Below are 21016 nucleotides of genomic sequence, written 5' to 3' on the forward strand. Positions count from 1 at the left end.
TTGACCTTCATAATATCAATAAATGTAAATGTTATCCCTTAACCCTCAAATGGTCCTCATATTTCCTCTTTACACTCTGGTCTTTGGGGTCAATATGACCCCAAAATTGATAGTTGTAAAAAAATAAATAAAATAAAAATAAAATAGATACATTTTTAATCATACAAATAATATATCTTTTTTTTTTTTTTTTTTACTTCTCATTTATATATTAAAGCTATGTTTTGGGAGATATTTTGTACTTCTGTTCCTATTTACCACACAATTCCTCAACTACACCATTAGCTTGCATGTGAAAAATCAAATTTTTTAATGAAAAATAAATAAATAAATAACTTAAATGATGATCTAAATTTGATTTAAGTTGTTTCTGGATATTGATCTAGGTGTTAGGTATAGAATTATGCCATCTGCTGGTTAGAGAAAACTTAGAATAGAAAAGAACAGAGTAATGACCATATACTGTATATAGAGTCCCATCCATTCATTTTTCTGCAAGTGGCCAGCTGCTCCTTTCACAACTTTTCTGATATACTGTATATTTTGTAAATATATTTTGAAACATTATAAAATACGTAAAATTTTATTTTTCTCAAAGGTCAGTTGATTTTGTTTTTGTTGTTTGGGGTATTTTCAAGTGCCCGCTTTTGCAAGAATGCTACATAAGTTTGCAGAAATGCCACACAAGTTGTGACTAAAACTTGATTGCATTTTTTTTTTTTTTTCAATCTAAAAAGTAAAATCATTTTTATTTTATTTTTTTGACTTAAATGTAAATAAAACCAACACCAAAAAAAAAAAAAAAAAAAAAAAAAATTGCAATAAGCAGATATGAAAGGTAGGTGTGTGTGTGTATGTAAGTGAGTATGCTGCTTCCACATTGTATTTGTGCACTAGTATCAGGCCTTAGTTTTTGTGTGAGCATTTTCAGATTTATGCAGGATTTATTGATTTTATTTGCCAATTTCTATAAAAATGCCAAATGTTGCAGTCACTCTTGTGTGTGTGTTTGTCTGTGTGTGCACGTGTGCATGTGAGTGAGCATGTTTTTTCTACATTGCATTTGTGCTCTAGTACCAGGCCTTCATTTCTGTGTGGACATTTTCAGATTTATGCTGGATTTATTTATTTATTTATTTATTATTTTTTGACAAATTAAAAAAAAAAAAAAAAACCTTCAGAATAACCGAACCAAGCCTGTCACAAATCCACTAAGATGAAATTTTTTTTAACTAAGTAAGAGTTGATTGGGGTCATATTATTGACCCCAGGGACCGACTGAGGGTTAAAATGACATTAGAGAATACCCACTGACTTGGATATTGTCTGTTATTGTAAATCAATATGAGGGCAATAAAGTTTGGTTGATATAGTCAGAAAGGTTGTTGAAAGGTTGTCGTGTTGTCAGAGCCTGAGATCTGAGCAGTTTCTCACCATTTTTGTTCACACTGACATGTCAGGATCACCCAATTTGTTTTTGCACTTACGTGTGTTTGGTGGCAAGGTGTATATTACTGGTGTACATTTTGTATGCTTGATTAGACACTGCACAATATTACCACATTAAACTTTAGAGATGTACAAATCATCTGGAGACTGATTGGAATTAGAATTAGTGAAGCCTTAAAGCTTTAATATATATATATTAAAGCTTTACACACCACTGAAGTAACAAGTGTCATTAAGCACCTTAAACATGCTAGTACAGTTTGATAGCACTTGACTGAAATAAGACCAAATATAACAGCAGAAATGAGATGCACGCCTGCAACTATAACACTTTTGGCAGCATGACAAACTGACACATATTAGATGGGGTGAGCTAAAAATTATGTGTTGACATTCTTGTTTCAGAGGCAATAGGGATAAAATTAACTAAAATATTCAAATGTGTTATTGTTCTAAAAAAAATATTTAGAACTGATGTTATGCCTCTGAGATACAACACCTTAATCATATGTTAAAAGTGGAGGTGTGGGGTTAAAGATGCTTTGCTTTTTTTTGCTTTTTTCTTTTTTTTTAAACAGGTAGTGTAGATCAACTTTTGCAATAACATAAACATAGCACTTGTTTTAATTTATTTATTTATTTATTTATTTATTTATTTATTTAATCGGCCAGGATTTCAATAGCAATGCATCCCTACAAAAATATTTGAAAATATTTGATTAATATATAGTATGAACACAAAATAGCAACGTACATTTCACACAAATGCAAACTTTCAAGTTCAATTTGTATTATTTAGATGGGTTAAGCTGTTTAATGTTTGGCTAGAAATGCTGTAACAGCTGTCTTAACAGAGTTGTATATACCATCCGTACAAAATTAGTCAGTAAAATTTGTTTAAAGGTCACCCATATTAACTTACTCTTGTTCCATATGGAGCTAAAATATGGTGAGTGTCTTCATAATGGCTTTAATTTAAGTAGATCAAAGCTGGAAGAAGTGTGATATTCCGACGAGTTATTCTTAAATGTGTTATTCCACAAATAATGGGTGGAGAATCTCAATGACACATTTTCAGCACATTCTTGACAAATATTCTGCAAGTTAAACGCATATTAATGTCTAAAAAAAATTAGACTTCAAAAATTTAACTCATCTTGAAATCAGAACAAAGCAGACATTTGAAGGATGGCTGCTATACTGAACAGCATCAGTGTTACAGAGGAACTAACTAAACTTTTCTGTCTAAGCTCTTCTGATTTCAAAACAACTTTTCCAATTACAAACTACTCTTTCCTGAGCACTTTTGGTCACATTGTATTGCACATAGCTGTATAGCCATGCAAGCTGAAGTAATAGTCCAGTATGCTTTCCTAAAATGTTCTGTTTATTTTTGTGGCACTTGGAAGTGATTTATTTATTATTTTTTTTTTAATTTGTTCATTTGTTCATACTTATTCCTATTTCTAAATCCCACTCCAAAATTCCCCTAACCATATTGAATCTGATCAGTAAAAGTCCAGGAATGGAGCCACAGTTTTGAGCATATGTTTAAACATATTCCGATTTTTACTAACCCATTGTCAACAGAGACATTGTGTTTTGTTTGTAGGCTGCTTTGCAGAACACACTCTTGAAAAGTTGAAGTCCTCTTAATGTATTATTTATTTTTATTTTTTTTTTTTAGGAAGGTCTGGCAACACTTAGTCAACACATAGCTTATATGAAAAAGATCTAGACTACACTTAATTACTCTCAACTAGAAAGAAACACACCCCCCCCCACACACACACACACACACACACATATATATATATATATATGGGTGTAACTGTGCTCAAAATTCATGGTTTAATACGACACAGTGAACACAGTATATATATATATATATATATATATATATATATATATATATATATAATATATATATATATATATATATATATATCACTTTTATTTGCTTTCAAATAGCTTTCACTTCAAATTAGCAGCAATTTGGCATCAATTGATTTGAATTGACAACAAAACAGTACAACAAACTCACTTATATTAAACATAGAATGTAATTTATTAACAATACAAATGCACCATACTATAGGTCTAATATAAAATAAAAAGTAACTTGTAAAGTTTAAATATAGAACACTGAAAATCAGCAAACAAATAAGAAACGGATGTCAAAAAAGCTTTCAAAATCATCTAAGATAAACGGCAAATGCCAAAAGGCCTTCCAAAGTCTAAAATATTTTTAAAGCATAGCACTTTTGTATTTTGTTTTGAAACTAAATCTTTCGCAAATGCCTTGTCTTTCTAGCCTCACTCAGCTCAACTCTCCTGATAAATGAAATCTGACTCCTGCCACTGATCTGAGATGCGACTTTTGTTAGGCATGCTGCACTGTTTGAAAAAAAAAAAAAATTGTTTTATGATGTTAGTTTTAATAAATAAATAAAATTGTAAAAATTAAAGAAAAATTTTATGGCATTTCATTCTTTTTGCTGTATCAAAAATGTACCGAACCGAGAAACCACTATGTTGTATCGAACTGAACTGTGAATTTTATAAACCGTTACACCCTTAAAAAAAAAAAAAAAAAAAAAATTTATTTATTTATATTTTTTTTTTATATATATATATATAATTTAGATCCTCATTATGACAGATACATTTGTTACATTGTTATGACAGATTGATTACATTTTCATGAGCTTCTCCAACACTTATATTCCGAGCTTACTGAGGGAAGAGAGTGGAGTGAGTGAGAGATGTAGATGCAGGTGAGCAGCTTAAGTGACTGAGATAGTAATAATTCAGAGGAGATGGGTACAGGGAGAAGCTTCTGGAAATGTCTAAATTGCAAGAACCAAATCACAGCTCCTAAAAATATGAAAAAAAGACTCATGCAAAAACATATATTCAGTTTGAAAACAGTTTACTGTAATGCATGCTCTTCACTGTTGACCAAAGTGTCTTCGAAGAACACAAATGCAAATCCATCAATCCGCAATAAAATGTTGTCATTACAACTAAATGGAAAGTAGTGCTTTAGCATACATTTGACAATAAATGGAAAGTATTTTGTTAATTTTCTAGCTACAAAAAGATTGTTAATGGATCTCTTAAGGAACCAGAGTTGATAAGAGTAACCAGAATCCTTAACATGCCTAGTCATGTGATTCTTCATGACTCTGACTGTGTGACCTTTCGGTTTCTGTGATTGCTTGCAGGTTCTTTTGCCATTACCATTCTAAACTATTTTTGGCATATTTTTTTTTGTCCCCATCTCCTCTTTCCTCTCTCAGTTTTTTTTTCTCTCACATCTTTCATCCTCTCGTGCCCTCTTTCTTTCTTCTTCCCTCACCGAGGATTATCTTATTGAGTTTCCCAGAATGCCGAGGGAGGTTGAAAGCTGTAGGTGGGATGAGACATTTAGTGGTTGGCTGCCTGTTGTTAGCACTCTAGTGTATGCCGCTCCATCTTCGCTGTCTCCTTCTTGCTTTGACCTTTGGCACTGAAAGGAAAACAGGAGCTCTGGAGTGCAGATGCCAGGGAGTCTTTAATAGACCTTCACCACAGAAAGTCAATTCTGTCTTTTGTCCTTGGCATAGCAGGAGAGAGGCGAATGTGCATGCAAAAACAAGATGTTCACTTTTTAATGTTTTATTTTTAACACACACTTTGTGATTTATTAGCATGTGTTTTTGTTAAGTTAAAAATATACTGCATGTGTTTCTCTAAAATGCTGTAAGCTAAAACATATACATGACGTCCCTGTATTATTTGCAATTTACAGATTGCACACATGGCATAAATATACTGGATGTGGCATAAATACAAGACATGCATTGATAGTTATTTTTTTATGTTTTTTTTTTTAAGGCGTCCCTCCAAAACTGCATGTATTTTATCAAAATACAGTATTATATATATATATATATATATATATATATATGTATATATGTATATATATATATATATATATATAGTAAAATATTATGAGTAAAAAATATATAGATATATATGTTTCAAAATTTATTCCTGTCATGCAAAGCTAAATTTTCAGCATCACTTTGTCTTTAGTATCACATGATCCTTCAGAAATCATTCGAATATGTAGATTTTCTGCTAAAGAAACATTTATTAACATCAATTTTGTACTGCTTAATATTTTTGTTGAAACTGTAATATTTTTTTCAGGATTTAAAAAATAGAAAAATATATGTAATTTATTTGAAATAGACTTTTGTAAGACTTTACTGCCATTTTTGAACAATTAAAACTGTCCTTGCAATTTATCAAAAAACAAATGCATATGCACTTTTCAGTTAAAAATAAATAAATAAATAAATAAATAAAAAATACAAAATGTATCTTAAGAAACAGGAACAAATACTATTTTAAAGATAGATTTAGTCTTTTTCTTAAATTTTTGCAGACCCTCTTACACCCCTTTGTGTCCCCAGCTTAAAAACACATTATATAATAGACATTCAGTTTATTTGTCTGCCAATCCTTATTTGTCCATCTGTCCGTCCCTCCCTCCCATTTGGTTGACAAGGCTTGCGCTGTTGTTCAGCTTATCTTGCTTTTTCCTTTCTTAATTCCTCCCTTCACTCAGTTTTATATATATATGTCAGCCCAATATTCATTTTGACAGTGCCAAGTGTGTGCGTGTATGAGCTGGGATTAATATGCAGTGCTCACGGTGAAGAAAATGGTTTGATTCTATGGAAAGTGGCAGCATTCATTTGTGGTGATGACAGAATGACATTGTGGACAGGGGCATGTTAAAATGTCATCTATTGAGTCACCGCCTGCAGAGTTGAAGAGAAAATGAGGGTGAACCTCAAAGAGCGCAACACTTTTCAGTTTTACTACAGGAATCTGTCGGCACCCGCTGCGGCGGAGTTAATCAGACTCGTGCGCTTTTCCCATCATGTCACCGGTGTGAATATGTTCCCTTCCCACACCAAAATGTTGTTTCTTTATCTACTGCCGCTTTAACGCCTTCATGCTGCTTTATAGTGATCTGATCACACATGCTTTGATCACGGCATGGGCTTTCAGACTGCAGACATGGGCCAGAGCTCTCCGAGAGGTAATCCGAAGTGCTCTGCTGTCAGACACGTTGCTAACTCATGCAAGGAAGCCTCTTCCAGCGGGGTTCATTCTACCTTTTAAACTGGCTTAAGGGTCTTGTGGCACTTTTTATCTGAACTTCAATAACTGTTCATCTCTTCTTGGTGTATCTGTTCAAAACAGGGCTTGGCTGTGCCATTTCCCCCCTTTAACTAAGTCAATACCCTCATGCATTATTTACTCTCTATAAAACCGGGGCAAAAAAAGATTAGTATTAAAGGAGTTTCGTTTCACAAAGGCATCTTCTTAAGTGCCTACAGGAGGATTTGGCTGACATAGGAATAGCTGGCCAGTAATGGATGGGATTTTGAACAATATTTTTGTTATTTATTTAATTATTAATATATTTTTTTTTTTTCCAGTAACTTGAAGCTTTTAAATCTGTTCACAAAAAAAATAAATCACCAGTAGGTGGAGACCAAGAGTTCAAGAATTGACCACCTGCTGGTACATTCTGTACCTACACCATCTGGCAACAAAAAACCTCAGTTGATGGCTATTCAAAAGAAGATTTTTAAAATGTTAAAATCTTTATTGTTGTGTTTGTTCAGTTGAATGTATATTTGCTTATTAAAAATTCAGTTCAATTAAAGTTTATTTGTATAGTGCTTTTTACGATACAAATTGTTGCAAATCAACTTTAGCTTATCAGTGGTTATCAGTGGTCATAAGCAGATGGCAGAAATGTACGGAAAAATCAATTAAAGATGTAAACAAATAGACGATGAACACTATTGGACTGATTTGTTCAGTGATTCCTTCAAAAACAAACAAAACACCATTTTCTGATCGTGTGTGTAACTTAACTACCAAATATTAAAAGCATTTTTACCAGGCTGAGGGGATCTGACCATTTCTAGGAAGATTCCATTGACCTTGATTTAGTTCTTGTACCTGATTTGTCACAGGGGAGAATGAAATTAAGGATTAGTATGAGCACACATCCTGCAAATGTGAGGCTGGCGGTTTTGTCAGTCGGCTCGTGTTTCCCATATTTGTGCTGGAATGAATAGATGATTATGAATGAAGTGCTGAAAGCAACAGAGGAGAAACTGAAGAGAAAAAGGTGACTCCAGAGACTGAGGCTGGCCAGGGCAGATATGAAGATCAGGCAGCTGAGCCGTGACCAAAACCCAAATACACATGTATGCACACACACACACACACACACACACACACACACACACTCCCCGCTGCCCTCGATGGTCTGCTTCCTCCCCTCACTCCACTTTTTCTGGCGCTGCACCTGTAACCCAAATTTGTCCTCCACACACAGTTTCTGAAGGTTAAAGAACAGTACAGACTGCTTTCTTGATAAAACAACATTGTTCAACTTGAACTGTGTGTGATAAGTTATGAAATGAGGGTGAGTAAATGACAATTTTTATTTATTTTTTGTTTGTTTGTTTGTTTGATTTTCCATATCTCCTGAAGCCATAGGATAGATAGAATTGGCAAAAACAGTAATATTTTGAAATACTATTTAAATTTTTCTATTTTATTATATTATTAAGTAAAATTTCAGCTGAATTCTAATAAGCTGATTTTCTGCTTAAGAAAAATGTTGTATTATTAGTGTTGAAAACACTATTTTTTTATTTTATTTTATTTTATTATTTTTTTTTTTCAGGATACTGTGATATATATATATATATATATATATATATATATATATATATATATATATATATATATATATATATATATATATATATATAAACTTTCCCCAAACTTTTGAATAGTGGCATATATTGGGACCAAATCTCAAATTTAGGGAGCAGGAACATGTTTGAAGTTGCAAGGTGAGAAAATATCAGATGTCAGTATGAGAGAGGAAGATGAAAGGGACAGTTGGAACTCACCTCAAAAAGGAGCTGGGACTGCACTGATGTTATATTTGCATTCATATCATCACGGTCAGTTAGATGTAATATTACTATGATCATAAGCTCTCTAACTCAGCATGCAGGTGATATTCTGTGTGATCTGATCATTTTAGGTTCAGAAATGCTTCCCAGATCCACAGGCCTACTTTATAATGCTCTTAAAAAAATTCTGAGCAGTGCTCGTCTTAGTTTGTTATTTACTCTCAAATAACAAACCATAGTGTGTTTGACAGGAAAATTTTTACATTTTTGCTTATAGGAGACAAAATTGCCTGCAGGGCAATTTACTCCTGATTGTGTTTTGTCTTGGTTAAATAAAGATGTGATGAAAAATAACCATCTAACTGTAAATTGAAGTCTTAAGTAGAAAATAAAATCATTAAAGGTGCTTGGTTCATTAAGTTGTATAAAAGCATATGAAGTTTTAAAATAGCTTAATAAAACTGCTAATCTTTTTAGATAAGTCATAACTGAGTTCATATTAGAAAGGTTTTCTGATGGCACACAGTCTGTTCACTGACCATGTGATTCATACCGCACACAAAACTTTTTTTTTTTTCATCAAAGGTCAAATATTGGATATACTCTGTGATTATATTACACTAAATTAAATATTTTAACATGCCGTTTAAAAAAAAAAAAAAAAAAAAAAAACGGTTGTGAAGATGTAGATGGGAGCCTATTAAGTTTTTATTTATTTTTTTCCAATGTAGACACTGCTTATACACTTACTGACTTATAGATAATCTATGAGGTGTTCTGTCTACATAAGAATTGATATAAAGATTGGCAAAAAGAAATGCATACGAGACAGTTGTATGAAATAACTTCATGTTAAACAAAGGGTGAAAACTGAACATGGAGTAGGAGGCAGACTGTCTTTGACTTTCATTAGGTGTAGTCCTCAATCATTCCATCTTACACTCAAACTGTTTGATTGCGGCCAATTCAAGCAATCAACAGAAGAGGAAAGTAACCCTGACTGTGTGTCACCAGTGCTGTTCCCTTTGTGTTAGTAAAGTAGTAAAGGTTATTTATTTAAATATTGCAATATGATACTTTCCCCCATGCATGCATTAATTATATTTTTTTGCGTTACAGATTTCTTTTTTTTTTAAATTGGTTTTCACAAGTAAGGTGTACATTTTCAAAGCTCTTAGTACAAAACTTTAAACTGATCATACTTGTAACACGACTAGTCATTTTTCAAAACCCGATCTCATGATTTCATTGAAGTTGTGCATATTTTTTAATTCCACATAATCATTGTTCATTGTGATATGTATTGAGAACATTTGAATTAATCACCAAAACAGTATGATCGTCTTTCAATTTAGTACTTTTAACAATCAGTTCATTCAAGACCAAACAATGCAAGATTTGTGTTAAAAATCACTTTAGATGCTGAAATAATTACAGTAATACAGCCAATAACTGTCATGTTAAAAACGCATTACCTAACTCGCACATCTCACATAAAATCAATAATTTTTGTAAAAGTATTTATCTAGTGTGTTATCAAAAGGTGTGAGGAAGGTATGACATGGCCATGAGGTTTTGTGCTGAGTTTTCTTTCAATGCAGTAAATGACTTTTAGTAATGTTCAGTCTTTACTATGGTAATGCTTCTATATACAGTATCATATGGCATGATGTAATGTAAAATGCTGTATTTGATACCATCTGTCTCCCTTCTTCTGATCAATCTCTGATCAGTTCCTCTCCCTTGTGTCCTGCTGCATGTTCACAAATAGCAAAATACACGGTTTTACAAATGTGACCCTGGACCACAAAACCAGTCTTAAGTCGCTGGGGTATATTTTTAGCAATAGCCAAAAAAAATAAATAAATAAATAAAAACCTTGTATGGGTCAAAATTATCATTTTTTCATTTTTTGCATAGCTTTGGCAAAAAAAAAAAAAAAAGGCATTTAAATGCATTGGGGAAAAATGTCAATCTTAAAAAAATAAAGCATATTCATAAACCCAAATTGGAAATAAATATATTCTGTGTCCTGTACTCCTGAAACATTGGTGTCTCATATTTTATAGCAGTCACTGCAATTTGGAAAGGAAATCAATTAAATCTGTATGTGTGTGAAAATATTCAGATCTAACCCCTTTTGTAATCATTAACATTTTCATAGTAACTAATTGGATTACACATGCTTTCTCAGTAACTGTAACAGATTACATTTAGTTATATTTATTTTGTAATTAAATTACGTAACAGTTACAAGTAGTTACTCCCCAACACTGCGAATTAAAGAGGAATGATATTGTTTTTTAGAGCTTGACCCCTGATGCACATTCACTTTTAAAACAGAAAAGTGCCTAGCATCTCCTTTAGTGTTCCACAGAAGAAAGAAAATCACATGGGCTTGAAGACTCTGAGGATTAGAATAATTAGTGCCTTGGTATCCACAAAAACATATATTATCCGTCACAAGAAACACGCACCTTTAAATCGCTAATTATATGGTATTACATCACTGCTTTTGTGGCTGAGTTTGTGATCTTTCTAATGAGAACAAAATGCCTCTGATTGGTGCTCGTGCGTGTGGTCTAACAAGCTTGTTAGATGTGCAATTAGTAGATGTGTTCAGTGTTCCAGTCACTTGTTATCATGTGTACAAACACAAGCAAGACAAGTTTCTTTGGAACCATCTAAATGGGAATATTGAAAACAGTGACATGTTTCACAATACAAACAGTGTCCTGGATAGATTTTGAAGAGCCCTGCTACATTTCAGTCCATTTTGTTTTCATTTATGTCTAGTATATTTACACAATTGACAAGTTTGTTAATGCAGTCTGATTATAGGGTGTGAAACCTTTCAAATTGTATATATCCCACAACACATCAGTGTTATTAGAAAATTGTTTATATACAGTTCATGCTTTTATAGTATTTATTAATATTTGAACTAGATTAATTTCAGTCATTTTGTGATTTTTATTGCTTTTGTTGTTTATTTGTTATTTATTGTATTTCAATTTAGCATTATTATGATTATAATAATAATATTATTAATAATTATTATTATTACTATTATTATTATTATTATTATTTTTATGTTTTTTGGACAAGTGGTTTAGAGAATGGGTGAATTGTTATTATTTTGTTTTTAGTGATTTTAGTACATTGATTTAAAGGAATAGCTCACACAGAAATTAAAATTTCGTCATCATGTACTCACCCTCATGTTTTATCCAAACCTGTATGAGTTTCTTTCTTCTGTTGAATAGGTGCTTTCGAGTAAGAACTAATCACTAAATTAGCCAAAGTTAGCAAAGTTTGTGGTATCTGAGAGATATTTCATTCTGTTTGAAATGTTTAGCTGCGAAGTAAATTGATATCCATGAATTATATTATATTATATTATATTATATTATATTATATTATATTATATTATATTATATTATATTATATTATAGTCATTCCTTTAGCTTGGCGCTTGTAAGTTGTTTTGGATCAATGTTTCTACAAAATGCATGAATGTAAATATTATATTTCAGTTGTTTTAAATTATTAGTTACATTTGGATGCGCATCAATTCTAATTGTGTCTTAACACATTTTCACTAATTTCTTTTGTGTATGAAGATAGTCAAGAACGATAACTATAATTATGATAACCATGTTAGCATCGACATCAACGAATGATAATGTTCTGTTTATTCTAAGCATGAGCTGAGCTTATGTCGCCTGCCACTTTAAATGCTCAAGCTCTTTAACCTGTTAACTGTCACCCCGTCCCGTATACGGGACGCCTACGTTTACTTCACTAAATCCTTATCTAATCGTGACAAACTATATATCGTTGGAAAGGTCTAAGACTCCTAAATAGATATTTTACCAATGTTTTTTGTTAAAAAATTATGTAGGAAAAGTAATAGACTAATTTATGACCAAGAGTGCACCCTCAAAAATCTACATCATAACAGGAGTTCTGACCTTGTCAAAAAAAAGTCTTCTTCGTTGCCTTTTTTCTCTGTCACACTTTAGAAATAATCAGAAATGATATATCAACTGAAAATTTTAAATCTCAAAATTCATCCTTTAAAACCCATTTTAAAATCAGACATTGCATTACCACGAAAATGGTACATCAATATCATGTTATAAAATGTTTTTGTTCATGAATTATGAAACATTTAGTTTGGAAAGTGCACTTTCAAGTCTATGTTCAAAAATGTGAGTGACAGTTAAGGGGTTAAAATTGATTGGATTCTGATTGAATTTATGTGTTTTGATCATTATCAGATAGAAAAAAGGGTAACACATTTTGCCTCAGTAAACTTCTAATTTACTGCTTATTAGTAAGGTAGTTGTATGGGGTAGGATTAAGGACTTTCCTCAGCATTTTTTAAAATGTTATATTTAGCGTTATTGTTATAGTAATCATTCTTTGTGTGTACAAGTGAAATCTAACCTAGTGTTGGATGTGATTACTGCTAGCACATTTTACTAGTAAACATTCACAAGTCATTCGACACCCTCTTTTCACAGACTGGCCCACAAAATAACCGCAGTCGAGTATTAAAGCCTTTGGATGCTGTCGGCTCAAAAACACGTGCTATAACCACAAGTCATCAGTTCAACGGTCCCACGAGACGGTGAGAAACAGCGCTTGTGTATTTCAGCATTTAGCGTTGGTTAAAGCCCTAAAAAGCCTCGCTGATCTAGTTTTTTTCCTTTTTTTATGGAGTCTGTTACATCCCTTTCGAGCTTGTTGAGGCTCAGGCAGGGCATGACTACATAATGGTTATGTCATTATGTAGTCATGGCCATATGACATTTAAAGTGTCTCTGTCTGTCAGCCAGTCTGTGAGTGTCTGGCAGGAAAACAAGACGGTAATGTGTATTTATAGAGCTGTGGCCACGCAGAGCGCACAGGGAGCTGAGTGGAGGCGTGTGGCCCATGTGATTGCTTGACCCTCGGTTTGAAGGGAAGAGTTGACTGACATTTTGAGGCATTGCATTCACAGTCTAGATCTGCTCTGTAAAGGGCAAGAAGGCCTTTTGCTTTTTACATGTTTTCCTTCTCGAGCCGCCATGGTGTGCAATTGCTGCATCTTTATTTTGATTTTGCTGAGTCTCATTTTATGAAGCCTGAGAGACTAACCTTTTAAAAGGCAAATAAAAAAGAAAAGAAGGTTAATGTGACAGTAGGATAGCACTGCACTAGAAAGCTTGTTTTTGTTGGTGCCTTTGTTTTTTAGGGCTGCGCATCTTTGGTCTTTCACTTCTAAGAAGCTTCTGGAAGAAGAACCAATATATTATTTATACTTACACAGACCGTGACCCTAAGAAAACCGCATGTCACTGACAATGCTACTTACTATAGAAAAGGAATGACAAAGGAGCGTTTTGAAATAGGATGAGACGTACAGTATAACGGATGAGAGAGTTGAGGTAAAGTGCACTGAGTTTGTACCTCAGCACTTTAAAGGACTCCGAAACTTGTTTCATGACAGTTCTGTCCTTAAAATCTCTGAAACATAATCAAAAATCAACACAAAACTCATATGTCAATGATATTTCGGTTTCCGCAAAACAGTATTTCATTTATTTTCCCTGTTTGTTTTCCATAACATATATTTGATGCTCTCTCTACAAAGTAGTGACAGATGTTTTGTTGTTGTTGTTCTTTCTGTATTTTGATGTACATCAGACTGAAATAGATTATCGAAGAGAAAACAAAAATAGGGTTTTTAAGATGGATGTCAATTCACTGGAAGAACAGTGTATATTTTTTAAATGAAAATTATAAGTCAAACTGTAAAAATTTTCATTTCACACTGACTTTGAAGGTGCACTAAGGCACTGAGAGGCCTCTCTATCGCCATCTATGACAGAAACAAAAAATCACAACAAATCTTACTGTCGACTTTTTATGTGCTTAATGAAATTTTATGTAAGCTTGTTTCTTCCACAGGTAAAAAACAAAAAAAAAAGTAAGTGTGAATGTTTTTTTTTTTTTTTTTTTTTTGTCTAACAATTCTGACCTTTTCCCTGCTGTTCCGAGTTTACATCATAATTTATACTTGGAAAATAAAGTCTGATTTGCCAGATATAAAGTCAGATTTAAAAAAACCACACAGAATTGCACACAGAATTTGTGGCCGAAAGAAGAAGGAAAAGGAAAAAAAAAAAAAACCTTGAGTTTTGAGAAAGAAAGTAAGAGTTTTTTTTTTTCTCAGTATTGTAAGATTTGTTTCCTTGTATTTTTAAAATTGTATCAAAAATTCAGATTTTATGTATTTATTTATTTGTTTTATTACTTTTTTCAGAATTGAAAAAAAAAATGTATACTTGGAATTGCAAGATGTAAACTTCGAACTGTTAGAAATAAAGTCAGAATTCAGAGTTTATATCTCGCAATTTTGACTTTATCCCTCAGTATTGTGAGGGATAAAAAAGAGAGAGATTTAAAAAGGAAAATAAAAGAAATGCTCTTATTTTGCTATTTTTGTGCTTTTTTGTAATTTAACATTTATGTGTACTAACTGCATTGCATAGTACGGAAGAGGATTAGGGCCAAGCAATAATAAAAAAATAAAACCATCTCGAGATTAAAGTCATTATATTGCGAGATTAAACTCGTTAAATTTCGAGAAAAAAAAGTCGAAATACAATCTTGAGAATAAACTCATTAAATTTCGAGAATAAAGTCGTTGTGTTTCGAGAAAAAAAACTCGTTAAATTTAGAGAAAAATAGTAGAAATAATCGTGAGAATAAACTCATTTAATTTCGAGAATAAAGTCGTTGTGTTTCGAGAAAAAAAAGTCGAAATTAAATGTAGAGAATAACGCATTCGATCAGTGTTCATTGCATAGCCTATAGAGGACATGGCAGAGTTGGATCACTTAGTCAAGCTATATTTTAGACTTTCTTTCAGTAACAAAGAAATACTATCAACTTTAGCTAAGTCGTTTATGGCACAATAATAATTAGCAAACGAACTTTAAAGAGAATTTTGCAAGCGGCTAGGTCTTTTTAGAAGAAAAAAATCAGTCCAATTTGCGCGCGATGTAGGCTACTCGCTTCTGTCCAACATTAAATGACAACCAGAGGACAAATGCAAGGTTATCGCTGGCTTCACCCAAAAGCACTCTGCCACTTGGAGCTATGATAAATTAAAACCGTACGGCATTGCCATTAATGGCGTGTAATGTAATGAGTTTATTCTCAAGATTGTATTTCGACTTTTTTCTCGAAATTTAACGAGTTTAATCTCGAAACACAACGGCTTTTATTCTCGATATTTAATGAGTTTATTCTCAAGATTGTATTTCGACTTGTTTCTCGAAATTTAACGACTTTAATCTCGAAACACAATGACTTTATTTTCGAAATTTAATGAGTTTATTCTCAAGATTGTATTTAGACTTTTTTTTTTTTCGAAATTTAATGAGTTTAATCTCGCAATATAATGACTTTAATCTCGAGATGGTTTTATTTTTTTATTATTGCTTGGCCCTAATCCTCTTCCGTAGCATAGAGATAGATTCAACAACTAAAAATCTCCTTATGTGAAGAAAGTATCTGCATACAGGTTTGCAGGGACATCAGGGTGAGTAAATAAAAACTAATTACATTTTTTTGATAGGGGATTTTTTTTTTTTTTTTTTGTAATCTTTAATGTATAGTTATTTACGGAAGAGGATTAGGGCCAAGCAATAATAAAAAAATAAAAACCATCTCGAGATTGAAGTCATCATATTGCGAGATTAAACTCATTAAATTTCGAGGAAAAAACGTCGAAATACAATATTGAGAATAAACTCATTACATTTCGAGAATAAAGCCGTTGTGTTGCGAGAAAAAAAAACTCGTTAAATTTAGAGAAAAATAGTCTAAATAATCGTGAGAATAAACTCATTTAATTTCGAGAATAAAGTCGTTGTGTTTAGAGAAAAAAAAGTCGAAATGAGACTTTTTTTCTCGAAATTTAACGAGTTTTTTTCAACTTTATTCTCTATATTTAATGAGTTTATTCTCAAGATTGTATTTCGACTTTTTTTCTCGAAATTGAACGAGTTTAATCTCGAAACACAACGACTTTATTCTCAATATTTAATGAGTTTATTCTCAAGATTGTATTTCGACTTTTTTTCTCGAAATTTTATGAGTTTAATCTCGCAATATAATGACTTTAATCTCGAGATGGTTTTATTTTTTTATTATTGCTTGGCCCTAATCCTCTTCCGTAGTTATTTTTATTTCTGCATTTGCTTGCCCAGAATATATTTTATCTTCTCTGTGTTTGTCTGAATTTATATCAAAGACATGCAATTTTGTTCCAGTATTGTTGGTTTTGTCCTAGACTTGTGCCTGTGAGTGAATTGTTTAGCGTTCTGGCTCACAGCTCTCCCTGCTGGGTCTTGACACCTGAAGTCATTTTTTTTCTCTTCAGAAACAGTTTTAGACTTCTTGCCATGCCCAGTGGGGTTTAGTCTGTTGTTTTCTCTTTCCCATCTCGCCCTTTATGACACACCTAAACCTCAAAGATAGATAGAATTGGAAGGATTGCTGTAATCACAGATTTTCAGTTTTTTATCTCACAGTCCATCACAGGTTTTCACTGAGCATTTCTCCTCTCGCAAGAGACTGGTTCAGTGGAGCAGGTGACATGGATTGGCCCCTGCAAGACCTAATTTATTGGGTCATAAAATAATTTGCTCACATCAGTGTTATTTTCACTATTTAACTTTTTTGAGTTTGTGCTGTAATGGAAAGTCACAATTTTCAGACTGCAAAGAGAAGAGAGTGCCTCTTTGATATTTGAAGAGTTGAGAGCATGTTTTCATTGAGTGCAATCATTGTAAGTCAATGTGAAACTCCATTCGCTAAAGAAAACAGGATGTTTATAATAGGGAAAAATGTAGGTCGTTGTTTTTGGTTATTGGTTTTAACATTGACATTTTCCAGTAGCCTGTACAGCTTGTTTACGTGTGTTTGTTTGCGTTGTTTTTATTTATTATTTTATTTTAAAAGGTATTTATTATTATTATTATTATTATTATTATTATTACAATTATGTATGTATTATACATTTTCATAATATTCTTATCAAACTCTAGATAAGAATATTACGGAAATGTATAATACATAATTGTAATAATAATAATGATAATAATAATAAATACCATTTAAAATAAAATAATTAATAAAAACAATGTAAACAAACAAACATTTTGTATTTGAGAATGGGGTGTGTGTATTTATATATATATTTATATTTATATTTATATGGGTGTATTGTTTATTTTTATTTATATATTCTGTTGTTTGCATTTATGATAATGGAAAAAAAAAATAAAAATAAATAATAGAGAGCTATTTATAATTTTAGAGCTTCAGTGTATAGGGCAAGATTTCTGCTACATGCACCTTATGAACTACTTTTTTTTTTTTTTTTTTTTTTTATGAAGTTATGAATTGTGAAGACAGTTTTTCAGTGGTTCAGATTCGGACTTTGAGATGGTGTTGGAGGAGGAAAAGTATCCACAAACTTTACATTTCACCAACTTTAATTTCTAGACAATAAATGAGGAAATGTTACTGCCTCATATTTCACATATTTCCAGAATGACACTCTCCTGCAGCTAAAATTGAGCATTACAACTGTTGCAGAGCAGGATATTTATTATTTCTTCATGACTAATCATAAGCAGAGTTATGAAACTAATAATAGTGTGCCTACAGCCCTTCAGTTTAAAAAAGCCCCTAATTTTCCTTTCCAAATTAAGCTGTTTATTGCCATTTAACGTGAAAACTATATTTTGCGGTGCTGTTTTTGATGGTGATGATGATAATGAAGAGGCAAAATTGGCATCCATGTAGGTTCCCTGAGAACATATTATTTCCAGGATGTTATTGTTGCCAAGAGCAAAGCTCTAGAGCAGCCAAGCTCGCAAATTACATTTTGTCATATGATTTTTCCGCAATACTGAACCCCATGGACAAACATGCAAACTTTTTCTTCTGACTTAAGAGCTTGACGAATTGAATTCATATTCATTTCCAAGGAAACCAAAGACTGACAGACATTATTTTTTCAGAGTCATGATGCATGTACATCTACAGTATCTATCTGTCTGTCCATCCGTCCATCTGCCTATCTTCATTCTGTCTATCCATTGTTCTATCATTTTGTATATTGTCCTATCATTTGTTCTGTCAGTGACTCATTCTATATGTTGCTCTCTTAGTCATTATATTGTTCAATGTGTCATTCTATCATTCTAACTCATTCTATCTATCGTTATATTGTTCAGTCGTTCATATCTGATGTTCTATCATTTTATTATTTCATTTTTTTTTCTGCTGCTATATTGTTCTGTCTATCATTCTATTGATCTACTGTACATTTAGTCAGTTCTCATGAGGAACTTTAAGAGAGACCACTTTAAAGGTTTCCTTCCTCTAGCTTCTGCTGTAATGATTGATTTGCATGGCAAACTGTTGGGTCAGGCTCTGTTATCCTCAGCCGTTAGATGGGGGAGACACAACATTTCTCAGAGGTCACAAAGGAAGCGTCTCAATATTTAGAGTATGCAGAAATGAATATGAGAAACACGTTACAACTAACCCGCAGACTGTACCGAGCCGAGCAGAATAACAATCAATGTCTGAGCTGAATAAAGAAGAAAAGGTGCGTCTCTCCTTTCAGCCACTTTATGTGTACAACTGCTGTGCTAAAAAACTGGAATCTTAATCTCTAAACTGTGTCCTTGGAAACACTTTGTATTTAGGATGAAAATGCAGATTATTGTTTGCCAAAGTTCTTTGACAACTGAAGAGTGCACATGGTCATTGCATCTTAAAAATATGGTAGTGAAAGTGTTTTGGATGTGCAGTTTTTTTGTTTTTGATGTTCATTTTTTAGTTTATAATTGTTAGTTATTGATTTAAATTCTGAGACATTTGACATTGTTATAGAAAGCCGGTCGTAATGCATTTCTGGAAATCCTTTTCAGTCTGACCTCCCTAATCTGATTTTTTGCATAGCTTTTTGTTAATGTCACTTTATATTCTATTCTATTCTATTCTATTCTATTCTATTCTATTCTATTCTATTCTATTCATCCATCCACACACCATACTCATGTATTCTATTCTATTCTATTCTATTCTATTCTATTCTATTCTATTCTATTCTCCATTCATCCTTCCTATTCCATCCATCCATCCATCCATCCATCCATCCATCCAGGTGTTTGCCATTGTTTGCCACACTTAACTCTCAAACTCAGGTGGTGTATTGTTTTATTAAATATCATGTTTTTTTCCAGCTTTTAATGAATTCTAACTTTATCTGCTCTTTCCGTTTCGCCGTCTTTGAATAGTTCAATTAAAATGGAACACTTAAAAAAATAAAAAATAAAAGTGTTTTAAGCATGCCCGTATGAATTGTCTTTTTGGTGGATTTAACATAGACGTGAACATTCCTTGTGTTTAAAAAGTCAAGCTCATTAGTCATTTTTTTCTTTGCCAATAGCCTCTCTAGTTATTTCACTGAAGTTATCTAAGTCAGGTAGACCAATCTCTGGTGTCCCGTGGAAGGAGGAGACCACCTCAGCAGGCACTGTCTCAGGCTGTAGCTGTGGATATTGCCTTTGGTCATAGGTTAGACACGTGGAGAACATCCATTAAAGGGTCAGCATCAGCAAACAGATGGCAGTGATGTTTGAAAGCTGTAACAGAAGGTCGCTTTGCAGTTCAAGCTCTCTGTCACCCTTCCTATTCGCTTGCCAGGGAAAGCGTGGAGAGTATTCATAACACGGAGGGAGGTAATCGCTCCGCACTGTGGGGTCTGGCGACAGGGACATGACAGAGAGCTTGGCATGAGACAGACTTGACCCCAGGAGGTCGATTGTAGTGGGTAAACTTATGTTTGTTAGTTTTAAAAGAGAAAGTATAAAAATGCTTTGCCATTAGGTTGGCTTTCAAGTGACTGAGAGTGTTTTGTTTTCGGTTTGCAGTTGCTACGCTTTATAAAGAGTTCTTATTAGACTGTGAATTGATTTTAATTGAATTTTAATGACATGAATTATATGTTAATTAATTAAATTCTTTGCAGTTAATCAAATATCAAAATTCGCATAGATAAGTTCTCAAATGAAGATAATTCATGGACAACACATTATCATGACTAAAGCTTGGAATTTCACAGTACATACGGGGCATGAAATATTAATGCATTAATTGTTTTATCACTTTTTTTTTTTAAATTTATCTACCTCATAACATTGACAGCCTTTTTATTTATTCATTTTATGAATTAATTTAAATTGAATTATATATAAATTTGTTATGTTATTTATATTTAATTTTAATATAGAAATGGATTAAACCAATGGGTATTCATATTATTATTATAGTTATTATTAGTAGTAGTAGTATTAGTATTAGTAGTATTAATAATTAAATTGTATTGTTTTATTTTTTATTTGTTGTAGGATATTCTTTCACCCTTTTCTACAGATAAAGAAGAAGATAAAGAAAAATATGAGTTTGTAATGACAGAACAC

The sequence above is a fragment of the Cyprinus carpio genome, chromosome B12 (genome assembly GCF_018340385.1).
Source record: "Cyprinus carpio isolate SPL01 chromosome B12, ASM1834038v1, whole genome shotgun sequence".
Taxonomy (NCBI): domain Eukaryota; kingdom Metazoa; phylum Chordata; class Actinopteri; order Cypriniformes; family Cyprinidae; genus Cyprinus; species Cyprinus carpio.